Genomic DNA, 18,838 nt, shown 5'->3' with positions numbered 1-18,838 from the left:
ATAAACTATTATGCGTGAGACTTCATATTAGCCACAAAGTCAGGAAAATCTGTTTGTAAAATTACATTATAATGACCAAATACAATGAAAAGTATTTTTCCAGTCTCACCTGTGAAAGGTAATCCCATGTGATCTCGTTTGGACAGCAAACCTGTTGGTAAAGTTAAACGCAGCTAATCTTTATTCTCCGCTTTGACCTCTCCAAAATGGCGGCGAGGATGACACACGATTCTACGCGGAAGGCGTCGTCTTTAATGGTCCGGAATAAATTGAATGATACACGTTAATGGATTAATTTGCTGTTTCTCACCTGTGAAAGGTAATCCCATATGATCTCTTTTGGATGGTAAACCTGTTGGTACAGTTAAACGCAGCTAATCTTTATTCTCTGCTTTGACCTCTCCAATATGGCGGCGAGGATGACGTATGATTCTACGCGGAAGGCAGCGTCTTTAATGGTCCGGAATAAATTGGATTAATTTGCTCCTCTACGCCCTTTTTGAGGAATGTATTGTCCGACTTAAATCAACATCTGAAGAGGTGAGATCGCTCCTTTTTTCCCCTATTTTTGCTGGCGGGATTGCACCATTACACAATAAATATTCACAGTGAAAATATTTTGTAAGCGCGTTTCATGAACCAAGTTATAGGATTTGTTGACAACTCGCATCGCAATGAGAAGATCATTGGCACTACTGGTGTTAAGAATCAGACCATTTCATAAATGAATATTTTGCTGTAGAGCTGCAGTGTTTGTACAATTGCATGTTTTTGCTTCACTATTACTGTCACTATTCTGCTTCTTGCATTACTACTGTGAACTAACACTGAACATAATAATAATAATAATAATAATAATATCCAAGCTCGTGTTTCACTCTCACTAGTGCTCTGTAAGGCTTTTTCCTGGTGATATTCGTTACACTTCTACCCGGCGTGAAGCACTCACAGTCATGTGGTTGTGACGTCATCGTAAACAAATCCGTTCTACTCATCCAGACGACTTCACAACGGCAATGTTGCCAGATCTTTCCACTCTGGAACCCGTTCTCAAAAAGATTGCGTTTTGGGCACCCAAAACGCCGGTGCCGTGTGGACGCCAGGCCTAAACGATAAGCAATTGTATCGGAGTCACCTGAATCCGTTGCTGTGTGGACAGGGCCTAAGACACCTACAATGCAGTCCTTGGCACACTTCCCAGACAACTGAATGCACACCAAAACCTAGCTGTTTTCAGTGACTCACAGGAGGACAGAGAGAATCAGCATTCCATTGATCACGCTAACAGGCAATCCATTGATCACCCTAATGACTCTCGAGGCCGTTCACACCCAGCCACCAGTGACCCACACCAACAGGATGACTCAACGACACCTTAGATGAGCTTTTCATTCATGAGAGGATAAATACCTGATACTCCCTATTAGGCTACATCCACACGACAACGGCAACGAGATGTTATTTAAAAAAATATCGCGTCCACATGGGCAACGATCAGTAAAATATCAGGTCCATATGGCAACGCAACGCTTGCTGAAAACGATGCAATACACATGCCACACCTCTAGGGGCACTGTAAGACGGTCCCTTCGGAGACACCAGAACAATAGAAGAAGTAAGGACGCATGCGCATAAACTATTATGCGCGAGACTTCATATTAGCCACAAAGTCAGAAAAATCTGTTCATAAAATTACATTATAATGACCAAATACAATGAAAAGTATTTTTCCAATCTCACCTGTGAAAGGTAATCCCATGTGATCTCGTTTGGATGGCAAACCTGTTGGTACAGTTGAATGCAGCACATGAATGAGGCATCTTTATTCTCCACTTTGACCCATCCAATATGGCGGCGAGGATGACGTATGATTCTACGCGGAAGGCAGCGTCTTTAATGGTCTGGAATAAATTGAATGCTACACGTTGGTGGATTAATTTGTTCTTCTACGCCCTTTTTGAGGAATGTATTGTAGGACTTAAACCAACATCTGAAGAGGTGAGATCGCTCCTTTTTTTCCCTATTTTTGCTGGCGGGATTGACTCTGCCCTAAGGGCTATTCTCTCTCTCTCTCTCTCTCTCTCTCTCTCTCACTTTGCACCATTACACAATAAATATTCACAGTGAAAATATTTTGTAAGCGCGTTTCATGAACCAAGTTATAGGATTTGTTGACAACTCGCATCGAGTTCGTTACACTTCTACCCGGCGTGAAGCATTGACAGTCATGTGGTTGTGACGTCATCATAAACAAATCCGTTCTACTCATCCAGACAACTTCGCAACGGCAACGTTGCCAGATCTTTCCACTCTGGGACCTGTTCTCAAAAGATTGCATTTTGGGGCACCCAAAACGCCGGTGCCGTGTGGATGCCAGGCCTAAACGATAAACAATTGTATCGGATTCACCTGAATCCGTTGCCGTGTGGACAGGGCCTTAGTCAGACAGAACTGAAGAAGCCTTTTGGATGAGAGGTGAAACGTCTTCAAGAATCTTCAAGCAAGTCCAGTTGCTCTCTTTTACCACCCACAGTTTACTATGACCTGGATGACTGAGAATCTTCACAGAGATGTTGATTTATGTTCAATCTTTACTAGGGATTTGTTTAGGGATTTCTGTGGTGTCTGATTTGGTATAAAAACACGTGCAGACAGTGTCAGGTAATTCTGACCATTCATTGAGACATACAGTGCTCAGCGTAATTGAGTACACCCCCTTTGAAAAGTAACATTTTAAACAATATCTCAATGAAAACAAACAATTTCCAAAATATTGACAAGCCAAAGTTTAATATAACATCTGTTTAACTTATAACGGGGAAAAGTAAGGTTAATACTATCACTTAGATTACACGTTATTCAGTTTTACTCAAATTAGGGTGGTGCAAAAATGAGTACACCCCACAACAAAAACTACTACATCTAGTACTTTGTATGGCCTCCATGATTTTTAATGACAGCACCAAGTCTTCTAGGCATGGAGTGAACAAGTTGGTGAGATTTTGCCACATCAATCTTTTTCCATTCTTCAACAATGACCTCTTTTAGTGACTGGATGCTGGATGGAGAGTGATGCTCAACTTGTCTCTTCAGAATTCCCCATAGGTGTTCGATTGGGTTCAGATTAGGAGACATACTTGGCCACTGAATCACTTTCACCCTGTTCTTCTTCAGAAATCCAACAGTGGCCTTAGGGGTCATCCATAATTTTCATCATTATCATGAGCGTACAAACCATACGCGGGGAGGGGGTTAATGACCAGGCGTACACTTTTTAAAAATGAAAAAAAATGATGATCCCTCAATCGGTGTTGCCAGCTAGCTCTACACGCTTTCTTTCTTCAATACAACAATGGCTGACCCAGATTTTGACCGCATTTACAAACTTGTGAATAGCAGAAATACCGCTATTCACTACACTCCTTCAAATGAGTCAGAGCAGTTTTTAAACATTTATTGTTTCCTGCATTCATCTGAGAAGTGGCAGGAGGCAGTTAGGGCAGGACAGGCTGCTTGGAAAGAATCAAAAACGAATGTTTCAAAGCCAAAAGGCAACAGCTCCCCTTAAAAAGACAGTTCCTAATTTTCAAAACCCAGACCCTCCAGGGTTTCGCGATGTTGCGATTTGCAACTTCAACGCAAATTCAACCAATCCCTGCGAATTCAGGGTGGTGTTACAATTATATCCAATCACCGCAACTTTCCCGCAAATTTGACCAATCACTGGCGTCATCTTGAGGTGACGTCAACAAACTACCTTCCGCCTTACTTCCAGTGTTGCCAGATTGGGCAGTTTCCCGCCCAGTTGGGGGGTTTCAAGTGCATTTTGGCGGGTTTTGAACATATTTTGGGCTGGAAAACGTCAGCAGTATCTGGCAACACTGCATGTGCGAGTCAGTGTTTATGTAGGCTTAAATTCTGTTACTGAAAGTATGTTATGTTTACAGTGAAGGACTGTGTGCACTTTACATTATTTTTTTACTTAATACAAGAAATTAATGGATGCCAACATTTTTGCCAAAATGGTATTTTATTTTCCATTGTTTAGGCAGCTTCAGCATCATACTGTGAGATTCTCTTCAAATTGTCTTTTTTCTTCTATGAAGCCTGAGCCATTTATTTTATTAGTTTATAATTATTGTTTAATTTAGTCTTCAGAAGAGACTGCCTGCACACAGTACTAGTATTAATAGGTTTTTTTTCTTACATGAAAGCTGAGGCATTTATATTATATTTTAAGGTAACTTCATGTTGTGCTGTGAGGTTCTATGCACTTTAACTTTTGAACCAACAGGTGCATTTGGATAAGTAAAGCCTATTTTTCTGCATTTTTGTAGTCCTGGTAATCTTTTATATTGGTAAAGTTGTTTATAGGACCATTTCTCGGTGTCTTTTGTTTTTTTAATCAATAGTTTTTCAGTAATAACTTAATATTTAACATATCACTCAATTTTAATCACAAAAAGAGAAAATCGCAACAATTTCTCGCAACTTTCACTTCCTCCCGCAATGCAATTGCAACAAAAACCTAAAAAACACCGCAACTTTCATCGCAATTTTTTGGAAAAAACCCCGCAACATCAGACATTTTAGCCCGCAACAATCACAAAAAAGGCCCGCGGAATCCTGGGGGGACTGAATAATGAATCGCCTGCTTTTTATGAAAACTTCTGGACCCGTCTTGTGTCTTCTTTTCTTCTCTTGTGAATCTTTGTATTGTCCTGTCATCCGATTTTAATAAAAAGTAATACAAGACATGGTTTTATTTTGAATTCCTATTCCACGTAGATCCATCAACATTTTTTTGTCCGCTAATGTACACTTTTTTGGGGGGGAGGGGGGTTGCTCAAAAGTCTACTCTTTGTAGACTCATGATAATGATGAAAATTCTAGATGACCCCTTAGATGTGTGTTTAGTCATGTTGGAAAAGTGCATGACGACCAAGGACACGAAGTGATGGTAGCATCTTCTCTTTCAGTGTAGAGCAATACATCTGTGAATTCATGATGCCATCAATGAAATGCAGCTCCCTGACACTAGCAGCACTCATGCAGCCCCACATAAGGACACTGCCACCACCATGTTTCACTGTAGGCACCATGCATTTTTCTTTGTATTCCTCACCTTTGCAACGCCATACAGTTTTGAAGCCATCAATTCCAAAAACATTTATCTTGGTCTCATCACTCCAGAGTATAGAGTCCTAGTAGTCTTCATCTTTGTCAGCATGGGCCCTGGCAAACTCTAGGCGGGCTTTTTTGTGGCTTGGCTTTAGGAGAGGCTTCTTTCGTGGACGGCATCCATGCATGCTATTCCTCTGCAGAGTACGCCGTATTGTGTCACGGGAAATAGTCACCCCAGTTTGGCTTTCTACTTCTTTAGATAACTGCAGTGAACTTGCATGCCGATTTTCTTCAACACTTCTCATCAGAAGACGCTCCTGTCGAGGTGTTAACTTCCATGGATGACCTGGACGTCTCTGTGAGATGGTTGCAGTTGCATCTTTCTTAAATTTTTGTACCACTTTTGCTACAGTATTCTGACTGATAAGTAAAGCTTTGCTGATCTTCTTGTAGCCTTCACCTTTGTGGTGTAAAGAAATTATTTTCTTTGGGGAATTCTGAAGAGACAAGTTGGGGATCACTCTCCATCCAGCATCCAGTCACTAAAAGAGGTCATTGTTGAAGAATGGAAAAAGATTGTTGCAAAACGTCGCCAACTTGTTCATTCCATGCCTAGAAGACTTGGTGCTGTCATTAAAAATCATAGAGGCCATACAAAGTACTAGATGTAGTAGTTTTTGTTGTGAGGTGTACTCATTTTTGTACCACCCTTATTTGAGTAAAACTGAAAAAAATGTGTAATCTAAGTTATATTATTAACCTTACTTTCATGTTATAAGTTAAACATGTTATATTAAACTTTGTCTTGTCAACATTTTGGAAATTGTTTGTGTTCATTGATATATTGTTTAAAATGTTACTTTTCAAAGGGGGTGTACTGATTTACGCTGAGCACTAATATTTAGCCTCAACAAAGTGATATCATGTCTACATGTGGCATGTGAGTACAATCCCACAAAACTATGCAGGGGTGGGTTTCCCGAAACCCATGGATTTGTTTACGATGACGTCACAACCACATGACTAGAACAAGCAGCACTCTCGCTGTTTTGTATGAACCACTGCATTGCATTCACTTTTGTATACAGCTTTTATTTTAAATAAACAAGTAACTGAACCATTTCTTGAATTTCTTTTTTTTATTGGATTAGACTGCTTTTCAAAATGTTCACACACAATATAAAAAGTTACAACCCCGATTCCAAAAAAGTTGGGACAAAGTACAAATTGTAAATAAAAACGGAATGCAATGATGTGGAAGTTTCAAAATTCCATATTTTATTCAGAATAGAACATAGATGACATATCAAATGTTTAAACTGAGAAAATGTATCATTTAAAGAGAAAAATTAGGTGATTTTAAATTTCATGACAACAACACATCTCAAAAAAGTTGGGACAAGGCCATGTTTACCACTGCGAGACATCCCCTTTTCTCTTTACAGCAGTGTGTAAACGTCTGGGGACTAAGGAGACAAGTTGCTCAAGTTTAGGGATAGGAATGTTAACCCATTCTTGTCTAATGTAGGATTCTAGTTGCTCAACTGTCTTAGGTCTTTTTTGTCGTATCTTCCGTTTTATGATGCGCCAAATGTTTTCTGTGGGTGAAAGATCTGTACTGCAGGCTGGCCAGTTCAGTACCCAGACCCTTCTTCTACGCAGCCATGATACTGTAATTGATGCAGTATGTGGTTTGGCATTGTTATGTTGGAAAATGCAAGGTCTTCCCTGAAAGAGACATCATCTGGATGGGAGCATATGTTGCTCTAGAACCTGGATATACCGTTCAGCATTGATGGTGTCTTTCCAGATGCATAAGCTGCCCATGCCACACGCACTAATGCAACCCCATACCATCAGAGATGCAGGCTTCTGAACTGAGCGCTGATAACAACTTGGGTCATCCTTCTCCTCTTTAGTCCGAATGACACGGCGTCCCTGATTTCCATAAAGAACTTCAAATCTTGATTCGTCTGACCACAGAACAGTTTTCCACTTTGCCACAGTCCATTTTAAATGAGCCTTGGCCCAGAGAAGATGTCTGCGCTTTTAGATCATGTTTAGATACGGCTGCTTCTTTGAACTATAGAGTTTTAGCTGGCAATAGCAGATGGCATGGTGAATTGTGTTTACAGATAATGTTCTCTGGAAATATTCCTGAGCCCATTTTGTGATTTCCAATACAGAAGCATGCCTGTATGTGATGCAGTGCCGTCTAAGGGCCCAAAGATCCAGTATGGTACACCCAGTATGGTTTTCCGGCCTTGACCCTTACGCACAGAGATTCTTCCAGATTCTCTGAATCTTTTGATGATATTATGCACTGTAGATGATGATATGTTCAAACTCTTTGCAATTTTAGACTGTCGAACTCCTTTCTGTTATTACTCCACTATTTGTCGGTGCAGAATTAGGGGGATTAGTGATCCTCTTCCCATCTTTACTTCTGAGAGCCGCTGCCACTCCAAGATGCTCTTTTTATACCCAGTCATGTTAATGACCTATTGCCAATTGACCTAATGAGTTGCAATTTGGTCCTTCAGCTGTTCCTTTTTTGTACCTTTAACTTTTCCAGCCTCTTATTGCCCCTGTCCCAACTTTTTTGAGATGTGTTGCTGTCATGAAATTTCAAATGAGCCAATATTTGACATGAAATTTCAAAATGTCTCACTTTCGACATTTGATATGTTGTCTATGTTCTATTGTGAATACAATATCAGTTTTTGAGACTTGTAAATTATTGCATTTCGTTTTTATTTACAATTTGTATTTTGTCCCAACTTTTTTGGAATCGGGGTTGTATATAAATTTATATAAAAATGCTTTTCACAATGTTCACACACAATAAGAAAATTAAGTTATATAAAACTATGCACACTAATAAAACTAATTTGTACACACAGAAGGCACGATTTCCTCGCGTAGTCGCAGCCATCTTCTTGTTGTTGTTGTGTGTTTGTTCCTGAGAGTGCTTCACGCCGGGTAGAAGAAGGGGTTTATGCGCATGCATCCTACTTCTTCTATTGTTCTTGTGTCTCCGATGGGACCGTCTTACAGCACACGTAGAGGTGTGGCATGTGTATTGCATCGTTTTCAGCAAGCGTTGCGTTGCCATATGTACCTGATATTTTACTGATCCGTTGCCCATGTGGACGCGATATTTTTTAAAATAAAATCTTGTTCTGTTGTCATGTGGATGTAGCCTTAGGCCCTGTCCACACGGCAACGGATTCAGGTGACTCCGATACAATTGCTTATCGTTTAGGCCTGGCGTCCACACGGCACCGGCGTTTTGGGTGCCCAAAACGCAACCTTTTTGAGAACGGGTTCCAGAGTGGAAAGATCTGGCAACGTTGCCGTTGTGAAGTCGTCTGGATGAGTAGAACGGATTTGTTTACGATGACGTCACAACCACATGACTGTGAGTGCTTCACGCCGGGTAGAAGTGTAACAAATATCACCAGGATATCACCAGGAAAAAGCCTTACAGAGCACTAGTGAGAGTGAAACACGAGCTTGGATATTATTATTATTATTATGTTCAGTGTTAGTTCACAGTAGTAATGCAAGAAGCAGAATAGTGACAGTAATAGTGAAGCAAAAACATGCAATTGTACAAACACTGCAGCTCTACAGCAAAATATTCATTTATGAAATGGTCTGATTCTTAACACCAGTAGTGCCAATGATCTTCTCATTGCGATGCGAGTTGTCAACAAATCCTATAACTTGGTTCATGAAACGCGCTTACAAAATATTTTCACTGTGAATATTTATTGTGTAATGGTGCAATCCCGCCAGCAAAAATAGGGAAAAAAAAGGAGCGATCTCACCTCTTCAGATGTTGATTTAAGTCCGACAATACATTCCTCAAAAAGGGCGTAGAGGAGCAAATTAATCCAATTTATTCCGGACCATTAAAGACGCCACCTTCCGCGTAGAATCATACGTCATCCTCGCCGCCATATTGGATAGGTCAAAGCGGAGAATAAAGATTCATGTGCTGCCTTTAACTGTACCAACAGGTTTACCGTCCAAACGAGATCACATGGGATTACCTTTCACAGGTGAGAAACAAATTAATCCATCAACGTGTAGTATTCAATTTATTCCGGACCATTAAAGACGCCGCCTTCCGCGTAGAATCATACGTCATCCTCGTCGCCATATTGGAGAGGTCACAGTGGAGAATAAAGATTAGCTGCGTTTAACTGTACCAACAGGTTTGCTGTCCAAACGAGATCACATGGGATTACCTTTCACAGGTGAGACTGGAAAAATACTTTTCATTGTATTTGGTCATTATAATGTAACTTTACAAACAGATTTTCCTGACTTTGTGGCTAATATGAAGTCTCGTGCATTATGCGCATGCGTCCTTACTTCTTCTATTGTTCTGGTGTCTCCGAAGGGACCGTCTTACAGCGCCCCTAGAGGTGTGGCATGTGTATTGCATCGTTTTCAGCAAGCGTTGCGTTGCCATATGGACCTGATATTTTACTGATTGTTGCCCATTTAGACGCGATATATTTTTAAATAACATCTCGTTGCCGTTGTCGTGTGGATGTAGCCTTAGTTTGCTCTGAATTTACGAGAGACCCGGACCACTCATTCAAAACAAAGAGTGACTCGCTCATAGCTGAATACACAGAATGCGCATACACCCCCGAGGGACTTTCACAATCAACGGCGGAAACTGCTGTTGAATGTGCTGCCAGTGTTAAATTATTTTTTCTTGTACATTGCAAATACATCAAGTTAATTATTAAAAAAATACACAAAACATGAATATATTTCAATATGTTATGTAATTACATATGGCTATCATAATGTCACATTGATATCGCCACATTTCAATCAAATTTAACTCCATTAGGTGAGTGATTCACTAATTGAGTGTCATAAATGAGACACATTTCTGCACCTCTAACATTTTGTGTGCACGCCCGTGTGAGAGAGAGAGGTTTTGATCTGTGTGTAGTGTGTATCTAATGAGATTGAATTGACCTACACGCAGATCATAATATCTCTCTCTCTCTCTCTCTCTCTCTCTCTGCATGCACGCATTTATAAGGGAGAACATTGCCCACTTGACATTATGGATAACAGATGAAATAATTCTGACTGCATGATCAGGGGATAACAGTGAAATGAGTGAGCACGGAAAACATATTTACTTAATTATTTATCTTATTATTTGCTCATTCTTTCGCGTGCATGTTTGTTGATTTTTAATTAAAAACATGCTTGGAATAAAAAAAAATTGCCCCAAAATGTAAAATAGTTTAATTAATTCCCACATAATATATGTAATGCTTCCAGATGATGCTATATATTATCTTATTTTAAATGCTTTATATTTAATTAGATTTTGGTTAAAAATAAATGTCATGTGACCTTATCGACAGGATTTAGCAACTACTAATGCCTTCAGCAACGACAGTAGGAATACTTTTAGCAACTACTAATGCCTGTATCGGAGACGTGCATTGCAAAGACTCTCTTCGTCCTGTTGCTCTTTAGACTCTTTCTTACAAGTGAGTTTGGGAAAACCATGTACAGAGACAATGTTCATTGCTTAAGAGAGTCTCTCAACTTGCTCTTTAGGTCTAAAGGGCAACGTTATCAGGAAACATACCCCAGTTCAGTAATTTACAGTAAATGTATATTCCAGAAAATCTGCATGATTCGGTGGTCATCAGAGTTTCAGTTTCTCAGCTTGTTAGTGTTCTCTCACAAGCACACTCTGTTCATCTGGTTTCTCAGCATCTGACAAAGAGAAAAAAAAGGGGGAGAAATATGCAGTCAAATATGCATCACTATTTCTGGTATTCTACCTCATTATCTCTAGCCGCTTTATCCTGTTCTACAGGGTCGCAGGCAAGCTGGAGCCTATCCCAGCTGACTACGGGCGAAAGGCGGGGTACACCCTGGACAAGTCGCCAGGTCATCACAGGGCTGACACATAGACACAGACAGCCATTCACACTCACATTCACACCTACGGTCAATTTAGAGTCACCAGTTAACCTAACCTGCATGTCTTTGGACTGTGGGGGAAACCGGAGCACCCGGAGGAAACCTACGCGGACACGGGGAGAAAATGCAAACTCCACACAGAAAGGCCCTCGCCAGCCACGGGGCTCGAACCCGGACCTTCTTGCTGTGAGGCGACAGTGCTAACCACTACACCACCGTGCCGCCCCTGGTATTCTACCTGATGTGTTTATTTTAATTCTTAGGTATACAGGTGATATTTTGATTATCATCTGGTTATTGAAGTTCTTCTTTTATTTTGTCTGTTTGTGGTTGGTTCACCAATCTTCCCACCTAGACCCTAATGTCTGTTTATCGTGTTTCCTCGCCATAATCTGGCATGATAGTATTACTACCTTAGGCCTTATGAACCTAAAAACATGTCTTTGAGCTATTTGTACTACTTTGGTTATCATCTTATAGTTGTTAATGACATTTTAGATTTTTAATGAATGTGCAAAAAAATTATTGTTTCATGTTTTGTACATTTTGGCTTATGTGCAGACTGATGGCAAAAAATTTAATTGATTTTAAATTAAATCTATTAAACAATAATTCATTCAAAAACTGAAAGGGTTGGAATACTTTCTGAACCTACTGTATACATTACCCAGAGGTGAAGTTGTGAAATATTGTTCAGACTTGGAGGCAGTGTGGTGACAAAGGTGTACTGGTGCAGTGTGTATGGTCAGAACATAACCTGCTGAAAATGAGACAGTCTAACTGGCCCTGAAGTTCTTCTTAGTAGTTCTAATATGATTGCAATTTGCAAAAAAATCTCCATTTGACTGATTTAGCTTGTTTCAGATGTGGGATTCCACCAAGACTGTGATAATTGACTGATGAAGTTAACCACTCCTTAAAGTTGGAGAGGGAATTGAAGTGGTCAAGTCAAGAAGTAGTGATTAATTTCCCCCAGTCATGGCCATGTTTATCAGCATGGGGATCTGGATTATTGTCATTAGAAGAATTATCAGTTTTGTTGCCCTCTATGTTTGTGTAACCAATGACTATTGCTGTACATGCATGGACAACCTAGCACTACTGACTCCCATTGTATGGTTTTGAAGCCTAAGTTGGATTGAATCTTGACTGAGTTTGCACAGTAAGTGAAAGTTGGAGCCAGAGTCTTCATATTGGTCATGGCTATGCCCTTCTTCATGCAGGGCATCAAACAGTGCTAGCTGAAAGTGGTAAGTACAGCATTAATAATTAATATGTAAAACATGTTGCATGTAATGTTTTCATTTGGGTAGGTATGTTGATTTTACCACTTTCAGAAAAAAGATTTTGGAGCCTTGATCTGTGACTTGTTAGAGATTTGTGGATTTGTTCCAGAAATGTCAAAGTTATCAAAACTGTATACCTTTGGTACAAAGTTTTAAAGATGTCAAAGTGCACTGGGCAATAGTAAGAGCTTCAGCTGTGTAGTGTGTGTGTGTGTGTGTGTGTGTGTGTGTGTGTGTTCATGAGGCTAGACTGTAATTTCTAGCTGTTCATCAGCCCATCCCAAAACTGTCCGTCACTTCATCAGTCATGCCCAATTATCATCAAATAACTCTCATAAAACACATTTATCATAAGGAAAATATTGGGGGTCAACTAATGTCAACTGAACTTGTAAAAATTCAGCCAGCCACTAAAAGGTCTTGGAAATATTTCACCTTCATTTTGTTCATTTTGAAACCCTGTTACAATTTCCACTCTCATAGAGTCTGTTCTGAATGTATTGTAGTCTTTGAAGACTATTACTAGGGATCCCAATGAGAAGTGTATTGCAGTAAGCCAGCCTGGAGGAGAAAAAAGCATGAACTAGCTTTCCATCATCTGATAAGGTGAAAGTGGGATGGGGTTTGGCAATATTTCTGCAATGATGAAAACAGATCTTGCAAAGGTGTTTGATATGGGCTTCAAAGGTGAGTTGAGAGTCAAATTTTACACCAAGGTTGGTGACTGACGAGGGGATGGGAACATTGTGGTCAGAGAATGTAATACTGGTTATGAAGGATGACTGGATCTGGTGTGGGGTGCCAACCAAGATTGCTTCATTTTTGGAGCTGTTCAGCTGGAGAAATTTGTGATTCATCCACACCTTTATCTCCTCCAGACAGGCAGTGAGTATAGATAAAGAGGATAATGAAGATGATGATGGTGAAGCTGCAGAGGAGTGTGTATCTGTTTTTATATAAAGTTGTCTCATCAGCGTAGCAATGAAATTAAATTCCATAGCAACTTATAACATGACCAAGGGGGAGCATGTATAGATTGAACAGGATGGAGCCAAAAACTGACCCCTGGGGGATCCCACAGGTGACAGTGTGTGTCCGGGATCTTGCATTTCTAAAGGAAATATGCTCTGTTCCATCAGTGAGGTAAGACTGAGACCAGTTCAGGGCCATACCAGAAAATACAATACACTGTAAAAAATGATTTGTTGTTTTAACTTAAAAAAGTTAGTGAAAGGGTTGCCTTAAGGGCTGCCTTAAAATTTTGAGTTCACTGAAATTAATATAGTAAGTTCACAACAATTTAACTTACTATGTGAATTCCAGTGAACTCAAAATTTTAATGCAGCCCTTGCACTAACTTTTTTAAGTTAAAACAACAAATATTTTTTTTTTTACAGTGTAGTATGATGTAGCTGATTTGAGGAGTATATCATGGTCAACAGTGTTGAATGCAGCAGACAAATCAAGAAGAATGAGGAAGGAAGGTGAGCCAGCATCAGCTGCCATTAGTAGGTTGCTTGTAACTCTAACCAGAGCTGTTTCTGTGCTGTGGGCAGAGCAGAAACCAGACTGCAATTTTTCAAAAAAGGTTGTTGTGCATGAGGTGGTCCTGAAGGTAGGCTGCAACTACTTTTCCCAGTATTTTAGAGAGGAATGGGAGATTGTAAATGGGCTTGTAATTGCCAAAAATTTCTGGATCAAGAGTGGGTCTTTTGAGAAGTGGTCTGATTATATACTGTAGTGGCTTTTAGAGCAGATGGAATATACAGTCATGCTTGAAAGTTTGTGAACCCTTTAGAATTTTCTATATTTCTGCACAAGTATGACCTAAAACTTCAGATTTTCACACAAGTCCTAAAAGTAGATAAAGAGAACCCAGTTAAACAAATGAGACAAAAATATTATACTTGGTCATTTATTTATTGAGGAAAATGATCCGATATTAAAGATCTGGGCGGCATGGTGGTGTAGTGGTTAGCACTGTCGCCTCACATCAAGAAGGTCCGGGTTCAAGCCCCGTGGCCGGTGAGGGCCTTTCTGTGCGGAGTTTGCATGTTCTCCCCGTGTCCGCGTGGGTTTCCTCCGGGTGCTCCGGTTTCCCCCACAGTCCAAAGACATGCAGGTTAGGTTAACTGGTGACTCTAAATTGACCGTAGGTGTGAATGTGAGTGTGAATGTTTGTCTGTGTCTATGTGTCAGCCCTGTGATGACCTGGCGACTTGTCCAGGGTGTACCCCGCCTTTCGCCCGTAGTCAGCTGGGATAGGCTCCAGCTTGCCTGCGACCCTGTAGAACAGGATAAAGTGGCTAGAGATAATGAGATGAGATGAGATTAAAGATCTGTGAGTGGCAAAAGTATGTGAACCTCCAGGATTAGCAGTTGATTTGAAGGTGAAATTAGAGTCAGGTGTTTTCAATCAATGGGATGACAATCAGGTGTGACTGGGCCCCCTGTTTTATTTAAAGAACAGGGATCTATCAAAGTCTGATCTTCACAACACATGTTTGTGGAAGTGTATCATGGCATGAATAAAGGAGATTCCTGAGGACGTCAGAAAAAGCGTTGTTGATGCTCATCAGGCTGGAAAAGGTTACAAAACCATCTATAAAGAGTTTGGATTCCACCAATCCACTGTCAAACAGATTGTGTACAAATGGGGGAAATTCAAGACCATTGTTATCCTCCCCACGAGTGGTTGACCAACAAGGTCACTCCAAGAGCAAGGCAGTGTCATAGTCGGTGAGGTCACAAAGGACCCCAGGGTAACTTCTAAGCAACTGAAGGTCTCTCTCACATTGGCTAATGTTCATGAGTCCATCATCAGGAGAACACTGAACAACAATGGTGTGCATGGCAGGGTTGCAAGGAGAAAGCCACTGCTCTCCAAAAAGAACATTGCTGCTTGTCTACAGTTTGCTAAAGATCACATGGACAAGCCAGAAGGCTATTGGAAAAATGTTTTGTGGACAGATGAGAACAAAATAGAACTTTTTGGTTGAAATGAGAAGTGTTATGTTCCGAAAAAGGAAAACACTGCATTCCAGCATAAGAACCTTATCCCATCTGTGAAACATGGTGGTAGTATCACCATGGTAGTATCAGATTTGGGCCTGTTTTGCTGCTTCTGGGCCAGGATGGCTTGCCATCATTGATGGAACAATGAATTCTGAATTATACCAGCAAATTCTAAAGGAAAATGTCAGTTCATCTGTCCATGAACTGAATCTCAAGTGAAGGTGGGTCATGCAGCAAGACAACGACCCTAAGCACACAAGTTGTTCTCCCAAAGAATGGTTAAAGAAGAATAAAGTTAATGTTTTGTAATGGCCAAGTCAAAGTCCTGACCTTAATCCAATCGAAATGTTGTGGAAGGACCTGAAGCGAGCAGTTCATGTGAGGAAACCCACCAACATCCCAGAGTTGAAGCTGCTCTGTATGGGGGAATGGGCTAAATTTCCTCCAAGCTGGTGTGCAGGACTGATCAACAGTTACCGGAAACATTTAGTTGTAGTTATTGCTGCACAAGTGGGTCACACCAGATACTGAAAGCAAAGGTTCACATATTTTTGCCACTCACAGATATGTAATATTGGATCATTTTCCTCAATAAATAAATGACCAAGATTATATTTTTGTCTCATTTTTTAAACTGGGTTCTCTTTATCTGCTTTTAGGACTTGTGTGAAAATCTGATGATGTTTTAGGTCATATTTATGCAGAAATATAGAAAATTCTAAAGGGTTCACAAACTTTCAAGCACCACTGTAGCTATCCTGAAGGGAGAGGTTTATTATAGTGGTGATCAAGGGACTTGTATCAGATATATTTGCTTTCACTTGGGCTGTAGGAAAGGGGTGAAGGGCACAGGTGGATGGTTTCATTCTCCTGATGATATCTTCAACCTCTTGCTGTGAAATTTCAGGGAAGCAGTTAAGGGCCTGGGAGATCCCAAACTGTGAGTAAGCAGTCAGGACAGGTAGAGTGGAGGAGCCAGAAATGACAGAATGAATTGAGTCAATTTTTGTTATGAAGAAGGAATTATTACAGTGCTCTTCTGTAGTTTCTGTAAGTGAGGCGGTTTGTTGTTTGAGAAGATCATTGATCCTGGAGAATAGCTGCATGGAATTTCCATGACTATTTTGAATAAATGAATGAATGTCAAAGGCCAACTAACACCCACATAATATACACACACGTACACATGCATGCTGTACTGGACAAAATCATGCAGACACTGGTCAAGATCCTCAGTCAGTGATGACTTTAAACATTGGGATGGAGGTGGGAGAGGTTTAATCCTAGTGTGGTATGTGCAGATTGGCTCCTGAGACCTCCATGCTGAGCAGAGTCCATCCAGAACAGCGCGCGCACGCACACACACACACACACACAAAATAAAAAATAAATAAAAAATCCAGCAAGTGGCAACTACACAAGACAAAGACATTATTGATGAGAGAGAGAAGAGGAGAACTGCCAGATAGGCCCTCGCTGGCAGGAAGAACATGGCCACTTAAACAACCAATTTCCATATCCATGCCGGGCTGAAGCATTTACAGGCTCATGAAAACTAGACAGAGCATGATTAGGAAGAAAAAAAAATCATTTTAGTCTGATGAATCCCAACTTAACTGCAACATGAAGGTGGTAGTGTTGCAACCCTGCATCGACAGTAGAACTTGTCTAACATCAACAACCTGGGAGGGAGTAGTGTGGGGAATGCCCTCCCAGAACACATCAGGGTCCCTGAATAGTAGATGAGCACCATCCAAATGCCCAAGCCCATCTGCAGATTGCTACCCGACCACAAAACACACGTTGTCCCAAACTGGTTCCACAAGAATGGCAATCAGTTCAGTGTACTTCAGTGAATATCTTACCAATATCCTAACCAGTCTAGCTTCAACATGACACACTGCAAAGAGACTTCCCTTGTGGCCATTACTGAGAAGCATCATACCACTATATCATGCAAACAGTCATCAGTCCTCATCTTCTGTAACCTTTCAGCAGTCTTCAGTGGAATAAATCACAAGACTCTTTTTCCACCTTTTATGTGATATTGCAATTAACCTAATTCATCTGAGAAAACAAATAGAAACATGTTAGGGAAAAAGATAAAATATGAGTGTGTGAATATGATAAATTATGAGTGAATATGAGAAATACCAGTACATGAATGTGCACACCCTTACCCTTATAATGGGTATGTGACTGCTCAGAATTAACTGGACAAATTTACAGTGTCTTGCAAAAGTATTCATCCCCCTTGGTGTTTGTCCTGTTTTGCTGCATAACAAGATGGAATTAAAGTGGTAATGGGGGAAGGTCAATTTAGAGCTAGGGGATACCACACAGTTCTATAATATTCAAGCAAAAAATATATTAATAATGTATAAAGATGTGCTGACCAAAAGAAATAAGAGGAAGCCACTGCTATCTTTGCAGGACAGATTATTTGTATATCCATATCCAGACCATTCTCTGGCAGTTAGAAGGGGTGAAATAGAACTGTCCACTTACTACAAACTTACAAGCTTTAAAATAACATAGTATTTGTCACATTGGATCTGGAGGTGGATGCAAGTGTTTATTTACACAGCCACATCTTCAAAACACAATGCTACACAAAAAAAAAAATCACAAACAAAACAACTTAGCATGGACAAGAGCAAAGAATTAGGCAAACAAACATGGACAATAACAGACTGTCAAGATGTGAAACAAATGGTTTGGTCATATTGCACCTTTGTATTCCAAGTGAAATACCTCACAAAGTCTTTGTGAGTTAGGAGTCCTTAAATAATCACTGTGCTGTGATAGGAAACAGGTGTTTGCAATCATGGCTGTGATATGTCCATAGGACACAATGCACTTTGGGAAATATAGTCTGGATCTGAGACCAAGAAGTATGGCTCAGAATTGTAGTTTGGCACCTCACAGTGGTGGGTTACCCAAAAGTCTCATAATGCTAAGAGCATCTTAAATAGGAGAGAGAGTGTTCATTTTGCTGCTCACTCCTCCATTTAACAATGATCTGCGATGCTTTTGGGCAACCCACCCCAGGTTGGCACCAACCTGACACTACCACAAGAGGCTTCACTAGTGAAAAATATACTAAAATTTGTGCAAGTGTATTGTAAATATATGAAAAAATGTATTCTAAATATATATTAATTTCCAAGGTGTTGAAACATTGATTACACTTTTGATTTAATGGTCATACAGTATACTTTTTCAAAATGCATTATGGTAAAATATGCAGCATACATATTACTGAACATTTCTGGGTAATTTACGAAAATAGTATTGAACTACAAAAATTACACATTTATTTTATAGTTTCATAAATGTGTAATTGGTCTAAGCATATGCTGTAAAATATTTTTGACTTGGGATTGGCATTTGAAATGACTTTTTCATGAGGTGATGTTTATAATTATAAAAGA

At 40.1% G+C, this 18,838-nt stretch overlaps 1 protein-coding gene across 1 annotated transcript in view; it reads left to right on the top strand.

The window, feature by feature from the left end:
- The window catches only part of cacna1c (calcium channel, voltage-dependent, L type, alpha 1C subunit), an 880,695-nt gene that overhangs the window by 286,993 nt on the left and 574,864 nt on the right, over positions 1–18,838 (top strand). The gene's annotated exons all lie outside the window — the stretch shown is intronic.

The sequence above is a fragment of the Neoarius graeffei genome, chromosome 21 (genome assembly GCF_027579695.1).
Source record: "Neoarius graeffei isolate fNeoGra1 chromosome 21, fNeoGra1.pri, whole genome shotgun sequence".
NCBI lineage: Eukaryota > Metazoa > Chordata > Actinopteri > Siluriformes > Ariidae > Neoarius > Neoarius graeffei.
The sequence above is the reverse complement of the archived record's forward strand: the minus strand, read 5'-3'. Positions and strand labels throughout refer to the sequence as shown.